This window comes from Saimiri boliviensis, chromosome 20, assembly GCF_048565385.1.
Source record: "Saimiri boliviensis isolate mSaiBol1 chromosome 20, mSaiBol1.pri, whole genome shotgun sequence".
Lineage (NCBI taxonomy): Eukaryota > Metazoa > Chordata > Mammalia > Primates > Cebidae > Saimiri > Saimiri boliviensis.
This window is the reverse complement of record NC_133468.1, coordinates 33,784,758-33,800,586: the sequence shown is the minus strand read 5'-3', so window position 1 is coordinate 33,800,586 and position 15,829 is coordinate 33,784,758.

Here is a 15,829-nt window from a genome sequence, read left to right as displayed (position 1 = left end):
CTGCAGCCAGAGTCACTTTCTCGCGGTCACTCTCAGCTCAGTCTCAGACTCCAGATGCCTGAAGCCAGGTTTGAGTGGGGACCTGCTGAGGGAGCTCCAGGGGCACAGGCCTGCTGCCTTCAGAGACTCCCTAGATTTGGCAAGGGGCAGGATTGGGAGCCGTTCTCAGACCACAACCCCGTTGATTCTGTCTGTCTGCAGGGGACCCAGTCCCAGCTGCAGCCGTAGCTTGTACCCCAGGACCACCCTGGGCTGGAGCTGACACCAGGGGGGCTGTCTGTCACGTCAGTTCCAGTCCAAGGCTGTGGCTGTCTTGGCGAGAACAAGCAACATGGAGAAGTCATTCTCCAGGGCTGAGCACGGTAAAGCATGCAGTCCACATCAAGTCCCGACACCCTGTTCCAAGCTGGGTCACAGTTACAGCCTTCACACATGAAAGCAGATATTCATGCAACACAGTTCTTGTACCATGGCCAGGGAATTCGTTTTACATTTTTAAAAACTGGGTTCAGGGCCAGGCACAGTGGCTTACGCCTGTAATTCCAGCACAGTGGGAGGCCAAGGTGGGTGACTCACTTGAGGTCAGGAGTTCGAGACCAGCCTGGCCAACATGGCGAAACTCCGTCTCTATTGAAAATACAAAAACTAGTAGGGTGTGGTGCACGCCTGTAATCCCAGCTACTAGGGAGGCTGAGGCAGGAGAATCACTTGAACCCAGGAGGCGGAGTGAGCCAAGATTGTGCCACTACACTCCAGCCTGGGAGACAGAGAGAGATTCCTTCTTAAAAAAAAAAAAAAAAAAAAACTGGGTTCAATCTTATCTCCATCATTGACTCACTGAGCAAATATTTCCTGAGGCCCTACCTACAGTTTCCCAGACACTGTCTTAAGGTTTGTGGCCGGGGCCATGAAGAAAATACATGAATGCTGCCTTCATCAGGCTTACGCTCTAGTGCTGGGTGAACCCTGCGAGAGACCTTAAACTCTTTCCGCTGCAGGTTCCTCATCTGCTCAATGGAGGCAGTAGTCCCAGTCTCGTGGAGCTTTTGTATTGAATGAGGAAGAGATGAACTCGCCAGCACTGCCCCTGGGAGATAGGAGCTGTGTAGTGTTAGCGTTGGTTGTGTTTTGTGCCAGGCCCTGTGATGGGTGCGGTAAGGACCACAGAGCTGGCACTTACGTAAAGCAGCTGAAAAATGAGGGTGTTGCAACATACTTTTTTTTTTTTTTTTTTTTTTTTTGAGGCAGACTTTCACTCTTGTCACCCAGGCTGGAGTGCAGTGGTGCAATCTCAGCTCACTGCAACCTCTGCCTCCTGGGTTCAGGCGAGTCTCGTGCCTCAGCCTCATGAGTAGCTGGGACTACAGGCATCCACCACCACGCCCGGCTAATTTTTGTATTTTTAGTAAAGACGGGGTTTCACCCTGTTGTCCAGGCTGGTCTCGAACTCCTGACCTCAGGTGAGCCACCTGCCTTGGCCTCCCAAAGTGCTGGGATTACAGGTGTGAGCCACCACGCCTGGCCACAGTGTTCTTTTTAGACATTCTTTGTGAACTGCTTTAACCTACATTGTCTAATCAGGACCTCCTTGCAACAGCACCATGCATTAGGCAGCATGGGCTGCCTCATTTCACCTCTCAGAGAGGTTATGGGATGCGCCCAGGGCCAGGTGGCTGGGAGGTTGCAGGGCCAGGCTGGAAAGACAGGCTCTGCCAACTCTCCGAGACAAGGAATTCCCTCTGGTTCGAGGATCAGACCATGTCCTGCAGGAGGGGTGTTGGGCAGGTTCTTAAAGGTAGAGACTGAAAGGACTTTGGAGCAGAGGGCCCGAGATAGGAAGGGCAGATCAGCTGGAATCCAGCCCATGCCGTCTGGGGCTGGCATTCCTGGTGTGGGATAGTACTTTTGATAAAAAAGCATAGTACTCAAGATAAAGAGACCAGGGTCCAGGACCCAGCTTCTGAACTGGCCCTTATCTGTAAAACTGCTCCCACCCTGAGAGAGGATGTGGGTGGGTCCTGGGATCATGGGGAGCTGCCACCAAGGGAGGCAGCGTTTTTCCCTTAGCTCATGTGTTCTCACCGTCACCTCTCTGGCCTCACAAGATGAACTTGAAATAAAACGTGTAGACTGTTGGAGCTGTGGGGTCCCAAAGCACTTGTATTTTGTTGATTCTCACTGTTTCTCTTTGCCAGGATGCTGAAACTCTATTCTCTCCACCCAGTCATGATCTTCTAGCCTTATGTGTGTGGAGGACTATCCTGTCCAGAGTCTTTTCTCTTCCCTCATTAAATCACGCCGGATACCCGCTGTGGCCAGGGGTTTTACCTGGACCCTGTACAAGAGAAATATTTCTAGTACCAGGGCTAAATTCTGGACCCTGAAGTTGGGTGGCTAAGGTCGAGTCCTGACTTTGCCACATTAGCCATGTGACATTGGCCAGGTAACAGTCTTTCCAAGTCTTTGTCCCCAGCTGTAAACTGGAGGTAGTAATAGTACTGACCTCATAATGCTGTGAAAACTGAGTTACTCCATCATAGAGCTCTTTGCCCAGTTCCTGGTGTGTAGTAGGCTCTCAGATGTTAAGGATTATTATTATTTATTATTATTTATTTTTATTTTTTTGAGGCAGGGTCTCACTCTGTCATTCAGGCTGGAATACGCTGGCATGATCTCGTCTCACTGCAATCTCTGCCTCCCAGGCTCAAGAGATCCTCTCACTTTGGCCTCCCAAGTAGCTGGGACTACAGGCGCGCCCCACCACACTTGGCTAAGTTTTGTATTTTTGGTACAAATAGGAGTCTCACTATGTTGCCCTAGTCTGAAACTCCTGGGCTCAAGCGATCCATCTGCCTCAGCCTCCCAAAGTGCTGGGATTACAGGTGTGAGCAACCACTCCTGGCCATGTGTCATTATTTTTATTAATACCATCTCCAGTCTTACAAGAGCCCTCCATGAAGACATTAGCAGCCCATTTTGCAAATGAAGAAACTGAGGCACCGGGGATTGAGGAGTTTGCTCAAGGCCACCTAACTTCTAAGTAGCAGCAGGGTTGGCTTTGAATGAAGTCTGCAAACTCCACAAGCCATATTTTCTCCACTTTGCTATGCTGCTTTCAGTCTTCTAAGATAATGTTAATAGGCCTGGCATGGTAGCTCACGCCTGTAATCCCAGTGCTTTGGGAGGCTGAGGCAGAAAGATCACTTGAGCCAGGAGTTCAAGACCAGCCTGAGCAACATAGACCCCATCTCTACAATAAACAAAAAAATGATGGTGTTAATTTACCTATGAGGAGAGTATTCCTTGTCTGAAGTGCTTGGGGCCAGAAGCGTTTTGGATTTTGGACTTTGGATGTTTGTATTCTACTCACAGGCTGAGCATGTCTAGTCTGAAAATCTGAAATGCTCCAGTGATTCTTCCCTTTGAGGATCATGTTGGTGCCCAAAAAGTTTTTGAGATTTCAGATTTTTAGATTACGGACGTTCAGCCTGTTGCTATTATTTTACAAAGTAGGAGGTTGGGTGTAGTGGTTCACGCTTGTGATCCCAGCTCTTTGGGAGGTCAAGGCAGGAGGATTGCTTAAGCCAAGGAGTTCTAGACGTGCCTGGGCAACATAGCAAGACCCTGTCTCTATAAAAAATATGAGAAAACTAAGGCTCAGAAAGGTCACCTTGCTGATAACAGCCGGGCCTCAAGGCTGGACCTCCTCCTCTAAATCCTACATCAATGTCCCTGGCTACCTGTATTTCAGTGAGCACAGGTGATTTCTGCCACAGCACAGAGCTGTGGGGAGTCACAGGGCTTAGTGTGGGGAAGGTGTATGGCCCAGGACTATATCAGGAATTTGCACCATGATGTCTAGCAGCTTCTAGAATTGGTATTTATTTATTTTGTTTTGGAGACAGGGTCTTGCCCTGTCACCCAGGCTGGATTGCAGTGGCACAGTATCAATTTACCACAGCCTCCACCTCCAGTGCTCAAGCGATTCTCCTGCCTCAGCCTCCCAAGTAGCTGGGATTACAAGCGCCCACCACGATGCCCAGCTAATTTTTGTATTTTCAGTAGAGATGGGGTTTTGCCATTTTCAGTAGAGATGGGGTTTTGCCAGGAGTTTGAGGTTGGTCTCAAACTCCTGACCTCAAGTGATCCACCTGCCTTGGCCTCCCAAAGTGCTGGGATTACAGGTATGAGCTACTGCACCAGGCCAAACCCATTTTTTAAAAACCTGGTGGGATTTTTTGATGGAATTGGATTGAATCTGTAAATTAATATGGGAAGAGTTGACATCCTACAATATTGAGCCTTCCGTTTCTTAAACATTGTTTTATCCCTCCAGGGGAGGTCTTTTGGACTTTAGCAATAGCAATTAAAGACTTGTTAGAGAGGCATGGTTATGAGCAGCAGGTTCTTTTTAATAATAATCATAGTAGTAATGATAATAAATGGCCCTTTCTCCCGGGTGTGGTGGCTCACACCTGTAATCCCCACACTTTAGGAGGCCGAGGCCAGTGGATCGCTTTGAGCCCAGCGGTTCAAGATCAGCCTGGCAACATAACGAAACCCTGTCTCTACAAAGAAATACAAACATTAGCCAGGCATGGTAGCGTACTCTTGTAGTCCCAGCTACTCGGGGGGCTGAGGTGGGAGGATCACCTGAGCCTGGTAAGCCAAGGCTGCAGTGCACTGAGATTGCACCACTGCACTGCAGCCTAGGCGACAGAGCAAGAAAAAAAAAAAAGAATAATGAATGACTGTTTCATATTCACTCCCACTCACTCAGGTTGCACTTCTGGACAGAGTATTTCACACAGGGCAGCTCTTGCCCTCTGGGAGCCCCAGGGAATGCTCAGCCTCCTGAGTAGCTGGGATGACAGGCACATGCCACCATGCCTGGCTAATTTTTTTTTTTTTAAAGACAGGGTCTCGCTCTGTTGCCCCAGCTGGGCAGTCCTCCAGCCTCAGCCTTGCAAAATGTTGGGATCACGCACTGTGTAGGCTCTGAAGTCCCATAGGATCCAGGGCTCCCGTGGGCTCTCAGTGCCCGGCAGCTTTGCTCACACGTGTGGGACACCGCATGGCACACCCTCTCCGTGATGGACTTTGTATTTTAGCCTCCCGTGGAGCAGAGAACGTCCCATTAGTGCAGGGCCACCTGTCGGAGGGAAGCTTCTCAGAGAGTGGCTGTTGAATTAACAGAGGCTAAATCTGTATGTGTGGGTGCCTCTAGGGAAACCCATGGTCTCCAGGCTGGGTTTGGCTCACACAGTATTTTTAAAAAATATTTTAATAAGTGTAGCAATGTTAGGCCCCGTGCAGTGGTTCACACACACTTTGGGAGGCCAAGGTTGGCGAATCACCTGAGGTCAGGAGTTCGAGACCAGCCTGACCAACATGGCAAAACCCCGTCTCTACAAAAAATACAAAAATTAGCCGGGCATGGTGGTGCACGCCTGTAATCCTAGCTTCTCGGGAGGCTGAGGTGGGAGAATCGCTTGAAGCCAGGAGGTGGAGGTTGCAGTGAGCTGAGATCACACTACTGCCCTCTAGCCTGGGTGACAGAGTAAGACTCAAAAAAAAGTATGGCAACACAAAACACTCAGGCTTATAGCTTTTTTCAAAAAAAAAAAAAAAAGAGGATCTGGTCACACTGGACCCACCCATGATGGTGATGCCCACCAGCTGTGGGACAGCTGAGCAGCGCCCCGCTTCTGCTTGGGACCTACGCTCTGCATTCACGCTGCCTGACCCTCCGGCCAGCTCAGGCTGCTGTGCTCTTGTTGCCCCAGCTGGCCCTGAGATGCTCTGCAGCTCCCCCTGCACCTCTGCTTTGCTCCTGAAATGCGAGAGTGCGTTAAAGATAAAGAAAGCTTCTTATGGAACATTTCACACCCCAGAGTGTAGAGCACAGGAGCGTGGACCCATACGTCTCAGCCCCCAGTTTTCCTAACCGCCCACTCCTGGCCAGTCTTGCTTCTTTCTGCTGCCCAGCCGCCCCTTGCCCCACCAGTCCTGGATTCTTTTAATGCCATCCCCAGATGTCATATTTCATCTGGAAATATTTCAGTCCTCTAAAATTCAAGGACTCGCCAGGCACGGTGGCTCACACCTGTAATCCCAGCACTTTGGGAGGCTGAGACAGGAGGATCACTTGAAGTCAGGTGTTTGAGATCAGCCTGGACAACATAGCAAGACCCTGTCTCTACAGAAAACACAAACATTAGCCAAGTGTGGTGGCACATGCCTGTAGTCCCAGTTACTTAGAAGGCTGAGGTGGGAGGATCACTTGAGCCCAGGAGGTTGAGAGTGTGGTGAGCCATGTTTGTGCCACTGCACTCCAGCATGGGAGGAGAGTGAGAACCTGTCTCAAAAAATAAAAAAGTAAAACTCAGGGATTCTCCTTTCTGAACATAATATAATGCCATCCTCACACCTTGAAAGTCAACAGTAATTATTTCGCATCATTAGGTACCCAGGCAACATTTATTCATAGTTCCCTGACTGATCAGTGTTTTATTTTTTTTATCAGTTTTTAAAATTCAGGATCTAAACAAGATCCGTACACTGCAGTTGAATTAATAAATCTTCTATTGGGAGAGGTCAGCTATATTAAGATAAAATTTACATACAGTAAAATGCCCCCCTCCCCCCTTTTTTTGAGACAGGTTGCTCTGTCACCCAGGCTGGAGTGCAGTGGTGTAATCAGGGCTCACTACAGCCTCTACCTCCCAGGCTCAAGGGGATCTTTTCATTTCAGCCCCGAGTAGCTGGGACTATAGGCATGTGCCATCACACTCAGCTAATTTTTCTTTTTAATCTTAGTAGAGACAAGTTCTCACTATATTGCCCAGGGTGGTCTCAAACATCTGAGTTCCAGTGGTCCTCCTGCCTCAGCCTCCCAAAGTGCTAGGATCACAGGCATGAGCCACGGTGCTGGGCCAAAATTTTCCTAAGTGCACAATTTCATGAGTCTTGACAGACGTAAGCAATTCTGTAATCAATGTCACAATCAAGATCTAGAACACGTTGTCACTCCGAAACGTTCTTCTCCTATCTCTTTGCAATCATTTTCCTCTGCCAGGCAATCAGCCTCTGGCAACTGCCAGTCTTATTCCTGTCCCTGCTGTTTAACCTGCATGTCAAGTCCCTTTCTATTCTTAGGCTTCCCTTCCATCCCATTTCTTCCTTGAAACGTCATTTGTATCACAGAGTTTCCCACAGTCTGGATTTTCCTGATTACATCCCCCTGGGGATTGCTTTTGAAAAACCACAAAAGATGTCATTTTCCTGAGTGACCTTCATTTTGGGGCCTGCTCTTGACAGAAAGCCCAGGAGAGCCAGGGGTCAGGGCTGCCGGCATCACATGTGTCTGTTTTTTGTTTTGTTTTTTCTCTCATTGCGTATGCTGGAGTGCAATGGCACAATCTTGGCTCACTGCAGCCTCCACCTCCCAGGTTCAAGCAATTCTCTTGCCTCAGCCTCTTGAGCAGCTGGAATTACAGGCACGCGCCACCACGCCCGGCTAATTTTTTGTATTTTTAGTAGAGACAGGGTTTCACCATGTTGGCCAGGCTGGTCTCGAACTCCTGACCTCAGGTGATCCAGCCGCCTTGGCCTCCCAGAGTGCTGGGATTATAGGCGTGAGCCACTGTGCCTGGCCCAACATGTGTCTGTTTTTCTCTCCTGAGTGCTGACAGATGGGAAGTGGATCCGGAGGTCTTGCCACATTCAGTTCTGGATCACTTTCTCTGTAGTGAGGTCCTTGGCTCCACCGAACGTGAAAAGAGAAACACAAATGAGACTTTCAAGGAAGAAAGCATTGGGGAAGCCTGTGGCTACAAGTGTAGACGGTGCACAGGGCCCGGTGCTTCCTGCCGCTGTCAGAATGGCCAGGACATGGGCCAGGATGTTTCTGCCACTCCTGCAAGCACAGGTCTGGGTTTTCTGTTGCCAGCTGACTTCCAAGGGGACTTCACCTCCTTTCCTTCCTTTCCTGGTCCCTGATGAGATGGGGGTGGTTTCTGTCACTCTAACAAGTGCTTGAAACTCCAGACATGGGCTGTCAGGAACTGCCATGCCAAGCGCATGTTGTCTGCCTTTCTGACTTCTTCACTGGGCACTGTCAGGGTGCAGGAGGGGGAGCTGTTGATGGCACAGTGGGACACGTGCTCTGCTGGCCAGGGGGTGTTGGGAATGCAGAGAAAGCCCCCCCCCCCACCGCATTGCAGGTGTGTCAGGGATGAGATGCCCCCACAGGAGCCTGGGAGACTGAGTAGGAGGCTGGGGAAGAGCTGCCTGTGCAGAGGCCGGGAAGCGAGGACCCTCCGGGCTCCTCTGAGGAAGGCACATCGTGGTAGAGCCCAGGCGCAGGTCGCCAAGGGCGTCACGGGTCATGGCGGGATCAGAGGTCTTAAAGAGTTGTGGCCACCAAGGAAGTTGGATCATGGAGGGAGCTGACACAGGAGAGCATCTTAAAGGGCCTTGGGACCTTCCAAGGGGTATGGGTTTTTTTTTCCCAGCTTTATTGAGGTATAAATGACAAAAATTGTATACATTTATCAGAGTATCTATCTTTCTTTTTCTTTTTTTCTTTCTTTCTCTCTTTCTTTTTTTCTTTCGTTCTCTCCTTTCTCTCTCTCTCTTCTTTTCTTCTTCTTTTTTTTTTTTTTTTTTGACAGAATCTCGCTCTGTTGCCCAGGCTGGAGTGCAGTGGTGTGATCTCTGTTCACTGCAACCTCTGCCTCCTAGGTCCAAGTGATTTTCCTGCCTCAGCCTCCCGAGTAGCTGGGACTATAGATGCATGCCACCAGGCCCGGCTAATTTTTGTATTTTGAGTAGAGGCAGGGTTTCACCACGCTGGCCAGGCTGGTCTCGAACTCCTGACCTCAAGTGATCCACCTGCCTGGGCTTCCCAAAATGTTGGGATTACAGACATGAGCCACCGTGCCCAGCCTAAGCATTTTTCTTTCTTTGTAAATTTTACTTTTCCCAGCTTTAAAATGACATAATTGACAAATAAGAATTGTATACATACATTTAAAATTATGTAAGTTTAAAGTATACAGTGTGACGTACAGAGTACCATCTTGGTCGGGAGACCCACCGACGAGGTGCTGAAGGTAATGAGAATGAGAGGTAGACACCCAGATGGGACAACAGGGTGGATCCATAGGCAGGGACCAGCAGCCCACAGAGCTGAGAGCCTCAAGGGCTCACAGCATTCCAGGCTGAAGGCCCCAAGCAGATTCTCATCCACATATTTATTTTGTCTTAACAGGTGATTCTTATTAACAAACAGGTGTTCTGTATTTGCTTATAACTCAAAAATATACCAAGTAGGCAGCTGTTACCTGCCTACCACTAATTACAAACTAAAAGGTATCCCCCACAAAAGAGCCACAGGGGCAGGGCAAACTTAATGTTTCTCGACAGTGATGTTTTGAGCCAGGCATGGTGGCTTACACCTGTAATCCCAGCTACTTGGGAGGCTGAGGCGAGAGGGTCGCTTCAGGCCAGCCTGGGCAACATAGCAAGACCTCGTCTCTACAAAAACTTGAAAATAAATTTTAAAATCAACTGGCCGTGGTGGTGTGGACCTGTCATCTCAGCGCTTTGGGAGGCTGAGGTGGGAGGATTCCTTGAGCCCAGGAGTTTCAGGCTGCAGTAAGCTATGGTCACACCACTGCACTCCAGCCTGGGCAACAGGGCAAACCCTATCCCTAGAAAAACCAAAAAGTCAGTGTAAAAAAAAGATACATGTGTATCACACCAACAGGGAGCTGGGGAAGCCTTTGTAGGAGGCAGGGTTTTGAGAGCGGTGGTCCCATGAAACACCATTTGGAGCTGGAGTGGAGGGAGCTGACTTAGAAGCAGGAAGATGGGCTAGGAGGCTGCTGGCCTCAGCCCTGCAGAAATTGACCAGGGTCCCACGTCACAGCTGGAGAGCGGAGAGCAAATGCAGAAGGTATCAACAGATACAGAAAGGGCTCCAAGCCACGGCTTTTGAAAACATAATTCTGAGACCCTCATCACCCACCAGAGGTGAGGTTTTTATCCCCAGTTTACAAATGGCAGTGCTGGTCTGAGAAGAGGGTGAGTGACCCACCAAGGCCGACGTTAGGTGTGAGAGCTGGGATTCCAGCCTGGGGCTTCCTGCACCACGCTCTCCCTCAGACCCCTGGCTCTTGTCATGGCCAGTGCAGCCCAGCCCTCCTTTCCGTCCCCTTGATTGCTCACAAAATAGCAGGGCCACTTTGTGCCACATCAGATCATCTTACTATCTGAGGCTGTGGCCTTTTCTCTCTGTCACCGAGGGGCTGAATAACCCTGAGATTCTCTTCTCTGTCTCCGGAAAAGTAGCTCTAGTCCTGGCCACCCGCTGGCTCGGGCTCACTGCTGAGGTGGCCGGAAGAGCACCCCAAGGCTTTTGCGTGTGTTGGCACAGCAGGCTTTCGGGTCTTCACAGATTTGCTCATGGAGAACACGTGGAGGACATAGAGGGTGGGGACGAGGGAGCCGCCGCCCACCAGGGCCCTAGAGAGTCCTGAGGATGGGGCCCCAGGATCCCTGGGAAGGGCCGTGAGATGCGCTCCCTGAACGTGCCTGGGACGCACTGGGGACAGGGAAGGGTGGGAGTGGTGCACCTGGCGGGGAGCAGACAGGAACTCAGAGCAGGGCCACTGTGACCTGGAGCTTTCACAAGCCTGGAGTTGAATTACCACTCCACCCCCATCCTTACTGTCCTGTCAAGGTGAATAGAAACCCTTGCTCACTGCACGGGGAGGTGAGGATTAAATGAAATAAAATAGGTCCTTGAATGCTAGCTGGCATACAGTAGGCACTCGGTAAGTAGTCATGCCCTTCCCCTGTTTTGTTTGTGCCCTGTGGCCCCTCACACCTCCTGTCGCCTCCCCCTGTCTGCCGGCTGTCTCAGGCAGCTGCCCTCCCCACGTATTCATCAGAGTCACTGTCCGCAGAGACAGCTGCTGGCTTTTATCTAAGCTCTGGAAAACCTCTTTCTGTTTTCACCAAAGGCCAGCGTTTCAAACCATTAGCCTCATGCCACAAGGCTCTGAAGCTCAAGAAATCTGGGCCCGCCTAGTGGAGCCCACTATCCGTCCTGCCACGAGCAGGCTGCCCCGAGCTCTGCTGCCATCTGTGCCTCAGCCGCCACTCCTTCTCTCGCTATGGGCACCTGTGACCCTGGAGCCTGGAGAACTTGGCACTAGACGCTAGGCCCTGAAGGGGAGCTGGTCCAAAGCAGCTTCCCCATGTGTCACCAAGGGCAGGGGACAGTCTCAGGAGAAACCGGGCCCACTGTGCAGAAAATCCAACTGGATTTGCAGTTTCCAGAAACACTGCTCAGCGTCGCCTGGGACTGGAGCAAAATGAACCCCACATCTTGGTTCATCTCGGTCTGAGTGACTCTGCTTTTCCCCACCCTCCTTCGTCTTCCCCAGGCGGTGGACTGCTGCTGACTTCTGAGCCTGAACCCAGAGAAACTCCTGCTCCCAATTTAGGCGTGGAGAAGCCTAATTGGAACCTTTTGTGCTCTGTTCTGGAGTCACATGGTCTCTGGGCTCCAGGCCTGGGACAGCTGCTACCTCTGTACGGCTGGAGCCTTGAGGTTTCTGGTTTTGTTTGTTTTTTTTTTGAGATGGAGGTCTCACTGCCACCCAGGTTGGAGTGCAGTAGCACAATCGTGGCTCACTGCAGCCTTCACCTCCCAAGCTCAAGTGATTCTCCTACCTCGGCCTCCCAAGTGGCTGGGACCACAGGTGCACACCACTATACCTGGCTAATTTGTGTATTTTTGGTAGAGACGAGCTGTTTCGCCATGTTGCACAGGCTGGCCTCAAACTCCTGAGCTCGGGCATCCACTTGCCTTGGCCTCCCAAAGTGCTGGGATTACCGGCGTGAGCCACTGCACCCCACTGAGTCTTGGGCTTTCGGATGCGCTGTTTGCACTCAGGAACCTCTGAAGGGTGGTCCCCAAGATGGATCATCTCCCTCGAGAATGGACGCTCACCTTGCTGGGCATTTCCCTGACTGCCCCAATGGGAGGGCAGGTGTGTGTTTCACAGACACAGGATGCTTCCCGCTGACACAGACCCAGTGTCTTAGGCTCTGTTTGTCCGAAGTTGTTTTGTGTGGGGGAAGACGGGGACCAGATCTAATTTAATGTAATTGTGCAGCGCCCTGGCTGCGGGATCAGCGTGGCTTCCTTTATGGAGAACAGCTCTGCTATAGCAACCTGCAGGCTGCCTTCTAGAGTCTCCAAGAGCTTTGTTCCGCAGACATGACTTCCTTTTTTTTTTTTTTTTTTTTAAAAAAAAAAAAAATGGGAAAGGGGGAGGGCTGGGGAGAAGGGCTCTGATATAAACAGTTACCAAGGAGACCCAAGTTGGGGTTGGAAAGGTTTTCTCCTTCCCTCGGTCCATACAGAAGGAGGAGGGGTGTGTGCCCGGCGCAGGGGCTCATGGGAGGCTTCAGTCTGGCATCCGGAGTCCTGCCTGCTGGGGCTCCAGATGTTGCAGAGTTCTCAGGCTCGTGGGGACAGACGCAGGCAGGAGCTGGGGGAGGTTCTGAGAGGACTTTGGGGTGTCCAGGAGCACTTTGAGGCCACGGGCCCAGGCAGCTGCCCCACCAGCACGGAACGGGGGATGTGCAGGCCCGAACTTTGCATCTGCTGGCCCCTGCTGGTATCCGGGAGAGAGCCGCAACCCTCCTTTTCCCTTAAGTCCTGGAGCTGGAAGTGAGGAGCCATGGGGTGCACATACTCGTCTCCATCCGAGGATCCTGCCCCAAGAAGGTCAGTTCCAGACACTGTCCCTGACGGCAGACTGCCTTGATGCCCCTTGGCCAGGGGACGCCCGCACCGTCACTCGAGTGCGGGGCACTTCCTCCTGGCAGGGATGCACTGGAGGCCTGAAGATCGGGCTGCCCGGAGTTAACAGCGAGGTCAGCCGTTCCCAGGGTTGTTGCTCCTGTCTGTGGCGAGGGGCTTTGCCGGGCCTGGGTACTGGTAGCCCCGCAGGTCCCAGACTTGCACGCTGCATTTCCTGCTTCCAAAGGAAGGAATTTGGATTGGAGACCAGGAAGGCCTCATGCGCCTTCTTCTCCAGCTATAATCAGTCAGGTTCCCTGTGCAAATCCATGTCTGAAGCCCTTCAGTGGAATAGAGCCCGTTCAGAGCAGTCCAGTGTGGGCCCCCTATGCTGAGCCCGTGAACCCTGCTTCCCGGGCCCAGCAGCAGGGCCTTGGGTGGGAAGGGAGTTTCCTGGCAGCCCCGCTGGCAAGCTGGGTTTAACCAGCAGGAACTTAAAGGAATTGTTCTGTGTTGTGCCAGTGACCTAGAGGCAGAGGTCTTCCTCTGTCTCCTTGAGTTCTCTTTCCCCAGTAGACTGCTCACACTTCTTGGGAGAACCCTTGCCTTGGGGCAGAGCGTCTGGTACAGCCTGTCCACTCTGATGCTCCAGCCCAGAGGCTCCTCTTTCTACCCACAGAGCCAGCTAGCCTGGTGTTCTGCTTTATCTACACAGAAGCCCTCCTCCCATGTGCTGGGCTTCAGGGGCTGGAGCCGAGCTCAGAAGGGTGCCATCCCTGGCAGCCCCCTTCCTGTGGCGCTGTGTCTCTGGGGGGCATTTTCTGTTCCTGAGAAGAGAGGCCAGCTCTTCCAAGAGGCCTTTCCTGGTTTCTTCAGCCGTAAGCGTCTGCTCCCTTTGAAGCTGGGGCGTGAACCCATCCTGTCCCGTCCGTCCCTATTGTGTGAACCGTGCCATCCATCTGTGTGGTCTTAGCACACGCCATCTTGTGCCATGGATGTCTTTGAAATCACAGGCTGACCGGCTTCTAAGGAATCCACTTTTTTCAATTGGGCATTAACTAAGTTCCCCAGTTAGGCACCAGGGAGGCTGCAGAGACCAGATGCCGCACTTTAAATAATAGGAGTGTAGGCAAGAGAGGGGCAGGGCCTGGGCAGTCCCATGCCTGTCTGGTGGCAGAGCCAGGATTTCAAGCCAGGTGTGCTCTGCCATGTGGTTCTTCCCATCTTGCTGGGATCCTCCTCGGAGCCTGTCTTCCCCTGGCTGAAGGATTGGCCCTGTGAAGTCAGAGGTTGGCTCGTTCTAGTCTCATGCCCTTGGTGCCTGGCATGGTGCCTCCCGTGCTCCCACCTGGCTGGCATGCGTTTCCCGCAAGTACAGGGAGAGCCGCCCAGCACTCACGGGACACCGGAGTTTGCCTCTCGTCCTTTTCTTCAGCACGTCTTCAGATCCACCTTCTTGGAGATGGAACTTCCCTGAAAGCATCTGTCCTTTGAGAAGAGATAGGGGTTGGCTTTTCAGCTGATGTCAGATGAGACCTCAGAGGTGGCTAGGGAGTGAGAAGTGCCTTCAGCCTTGGTCTGCCCATGCCAGCCTCATGCTGGACAGAGAACTCAGGACTGGCTACTTTAGGAGGAGACACGGCGTCCTGTGCCGTGTACCGGGCTTTGCGCTTACGGCAGGGACACACGGACGTCTCCCCAAGGTTATTCAGCCCAGGCCTCCAGTTAAGCCGTTGGAACACCCACAGTAGAGGGCATTGGCTGACTGGTGTGTGCCACAGCGAACATGGCAACAGGTAGCCTTGCTGTGTGAGGGGCAGGGATGGCCTCTTGGGAGAGGAACGTTAAGTTCTGTGGTAGAGGATGAGTAGAAGTTCGTGGGGAGGGGTCACGAGAAGACTGTTGGAAGCCCAGGGAGCCCCATGGAAATGTGAACAGCTCAGCGCAGCCCAGAGGCCAGAGGCTGGAGAGGCGGGAAGTGGCTGGGCCACTGCAGGAGGGGTGTTGAGAATCAGTGGCACTTTTCCCTTATTTAGAATATCTTCTCCGCCAGGGTCTCCTTACTCAGGGTTTAGCTTATTCTAATTGTTCTTATTGTTGAAGGCTTCCAAATCAATCGGTCAGGGCCCACATGCACCACTTCTGTTTATTTCTATTGACTGATTGGTTGATGGATTGACAGGGTCTCGCTCTGTCTTCCAGGCTGGAACCGAGGTGTTTGAAGCTGCAGTGAGCCATGATCACACTGCACGGTCATACGATTTGCACGGTGGTGAGATCATAGCTCACTGCAGCTTCAAACACCTGGGTTCAAGTGATCCTTCCACCTCAGCCAGGCACAGACCACCACACTTGGCTTTAAAAAAAATTTTTTTAGGGATAGAATATTGCTATTTTACCCAGACTGGTCTCAAACTGGCCTCAAGTGATCCTTCCACCTTGGTTTCCCAAAGCACTGGCATTGCAAGCGTGAGCCACTGAGCCAGGTTCTTAGAGACTCTCTAAGAAAATGCATCTTCAAGTCTCCTGAGTTTTTCTAATGAAGGATTTGTCTTTTTCCCATTGATTTGTAGGGCTTTCTTATAGTCTCACAGTCTTTTGTCCACATGTAAGTACATTACAACTATCTTCTCCCACGCTGCAGCTCGCCTTTCCTTCCTTTAATGGTGTCATTTTATTTTAGTTTAGTTTTAGTTTTAGTTTTTGAGATAGATTCTCATTCTCCTGCCCAGGCTGCAGTACGGTGGTGTGATCTCTGCTCACTGCAACCTCCGCCTCCTGGTTGAAGTGATTCTCCTGCCTCAGCCCCCCAAGTTGCACGCCACCATGCCTGGCTAATTTTTGTATTTATAGTAGAGATGGGGTTTTGCCATGTTGGCCAGGCTGGTCTTGAACTCCTGATCTCAAGTGATCTGCCCGCCTCAACCTCTCAAAGTGCTAGGATTACACCCATGAGCCACCACGCCCGGCCAAAAATGTCATTTTAAATGGGAGCAACTGTATTTT